Below are 2,887 nucleotides of genomic sequence, written 5' to 3' on the forward strand. Positions count from 1 at the left end.
GGGAGGGAGGGAGGGACAAACAAACAACAATTATAATACTTCGAACTTTCAGAAGGAGAGAGCAAAACTGTGATTTCTAGAGCCAGGAAAGCGGGAGGGGAGATACCAAGAAATGGACTAATGGACACAAGACAGCTAGTTAGGAAAAATAAATCTACTGATGTACAGTCAAGCTAGGCACCTACAATCAACAATAATTTACTGCCTGTTATCAGTTGACTAGAAGAGAGGATATCAAATGCCTTCAAAGAAATGATTACGTTTTGTATTGATGAATATGCTAATTATCCTGACTTGATCATCACACATTATACACAGGTATTGATAGTCAGCTCTGTACCCCACAAATATGTAACATCAGTTATGTTTCAATAAAAAAACCCTAAAAACCAAAAAATGAATATTCCTAATCTTACAATGATAAGAAACACATATTCTTTTAAACAGCTCATAATGACCTTACCTCACTGTTTCTTTTAAGCATAAATACCAGGTTAGCATTTCCACCCTATAAAACAAAAAACATGCATTAAAACAATGAAAATCCTGGTGCAAAAATTATATTCAATGTGCTTCTAAGTTATACTGTAGCTTCCCATTTTCTTTTCTACTATACTCTCACTATAATGTAGTGAAGATCTGAGATTGAACTATTTACTACAGAAGCCTTGTAAACAGATCAGGTTGGTTTGGTGCAGTTAAAACAAACCTCTGAATAAAACTGGTCCTGCCAGGGCCATGGTAGATTTATTAATGTGAACATATTGCTTTAAGTCAGGCCAAACAGCTAATAATGTGGGAACTCTTAATTGTACGGTTTATTTTAAAAATGTGCTTTCCCATGAAAATAAAGTAGGATTTTATTGAAAGCAGCAAGTCAAAACAAGATCAAAGAAAGAGAAGTGCCAAGGAGTTTCACAGATAGTATATTTTAGAAAGAAATACCTTTTTCAGACCACTGTCTGATTCTGTTCTCCTAAGATCCTGGCCATCATCTCCCTCTTCTTTCTCACCTCCTAAACAAAAAACAAGATAACTTGTGGTTGTTTTTTAAAGTTGTGAAACAGACTAGCAAAGAAAAGAATATAATATGAACAGGTTAGGGATATGATATTTCTGAACCTCATTAATGCCAAAAATAAGGGAAGTCACTTAGTGGCAGCTAAATGATTATTAATAATTTCACTGATGCAGATGAATTAGAAGAAAGAAAAACAAGCATTATTATTCCTTTGTTTATAGCTTAGCTGAGATCGTAGGAAAAATTGTTTTATTACTCAAAATGAACGTGACTCTGCCAGAGGTTCTTGAGTGTTTTAGGATCTCAATAAAACATTTATTGATTGAATGGGACAGAGGAGATAGAGCTACTAGAATATAGGCCATTTTTAGTTGGGTGGGACTGTCAAGAACTGCCTGTAAAAGCACATGAGTTCAAGTCATGTACCTTTTGAAGCATTCATCTGATGGCTGTCAAATCCTCCAAAGGTCTCCGCTCTCCGGGGCAAGGAAACAGGGCCAACTAAGCCTTCCTGCTCCACAGGGCTGCTGACAGCCTGACCAAGGGTGCCTCCCAGGCTTCCACTCATCAAACTCTGAAGGATCTCCACTGGAAAAAAAGAAAACATGCAAAACTGACATCTTGTCTTTCAATGAGAAAATAAAAAAAAAATCTCATGGTAATACACAATGTGTACAGGGAGCAGGATCGGAAAGTTCCGAAGAGTGATTGGGAGACTTTCCTTGCTTGCTTAGAGAAGGGGCTCAATTCAGGATACATGTTTTAGTTGGATTCTATTGGAAATTTAAAGATGGAAACCTTCAACTTTAATTACATGAGGCCTAGGAAATTTGAAAGGGTACAGGGAAGGCAGAATAATTTATTGGAAGAAATATGGCTCCTGGAGTCTGATACAAAGCAGCAAAAAGATATTCCCTGGAAAGTAAGGTAGGTCAATTTGAGAACAGCAAGTAAAACTGGCTGGGTTTTGCTCCCTCCAAGAGTGAGGGAGTTCAAGGGGTTAGAGTAGTCTGAGCATCTGAATTCTCAAATATGATCAACTAGGGTTCTTTTCTAGGACAGGAGCCATAGAAAGGAGAAAGTGCTGAAAATGGAATAAAGTTGAGCAGGAGAGGAACTACAGAAATGAAGGAAAAAGAAGGTCCAGATGAAAAAAGGAAAGAAACCAGAGGATGTAAGTCTTATAAGACAAACCACTGTATTTTTCAAAAAAAAGTAATACACAAAAACAACAGAAGAGTACTATGAAGTGAGAAAAACGATTTGAACCTAAAAATTTAAGAAACCAATTTCACATAAAAATGAGCAACAGAAACATACTGAAGTCAAATCCCATACAAGGGTAAAAAGAGAGGTGGTGGAAAACAAGGGCTTAATTTCCCTACGGATAATAAAAGTACATCAGAAAGACATGTCCATATAATAAATGAGCTAAACACATTAAGAAAATGACATAAAACATAAAAGAACCTAAGTCAGAATTAGAAAACAGAAATGAGGTGGCAGAACTCAAAGAACTGGAAACAAAAGAAAAAAATCATTATAGAAATGAAAACTAAACTAGAATGTAAGAGCAAATAGACCCAACAGAAAATGGCTTAAGAAAATAGGCGAGGGGCTGGCCAGGTAGCTAGCTATCTTGGGACAGGCATGTTGCTGGTAACACCAAGGTCACGGTTTGGATCCTTGTTTTAGCCAGCCACCAAAAAAAAAAAGAAAGAAAGAAAGAAAAATAGATGAAAGGAATATTTAAACATTAAAAAGATGAAGAGATAAAAAGTATTAAAAGAAAGTGGCAAATATCGAAGACGACTCATCATATGGATAATTGGAGTTCTTGAAGAAGAAAACCAAAGCAAGGGAACA

The 2,887-nt window shown here is 36.2% G+C and overlaps 1 long non-coding RNA gene across 1 annotated transcript; it reads right to left on the bottom strand.

Moving 5' to 3' along the window:
* Window positions 1-433: 433 nt before the first annotated feature.
* Window positions 434-1,588, bottom strand: LOC103584453. Its single transcript, XR_549976.1, has 3 exons — window positions 1,448-1,588; window positions 946-1,016; window positions 434-508 (listed from the first exon to the last, which is right to left on the bottom strand). It is a non-coding gene; the product is annotated as an uncharacterized LOC103584453 (long non-coding RNA).
* Between the last annotated feature and the right edge of the window lie 1,299 nt (window positions 1,589-2,887).

The sequence above is a fragment of the Galeopterus variegatus genome, unplaced genomic scaffold (assembly GCF_000696425.1).
Source record: "Galeopterus variegatus unplaced genomic scaffold, G_variegatus-3.0.2 Scaffold57117, whole genome shotgun sequence".
NCBI classification, from domain to species: Eukaryota; Metazoa; Chordata; class Mammalia; order Dermoptera; family Cynocephalidae; genus Galeopterus; species Galeopterus variegatus.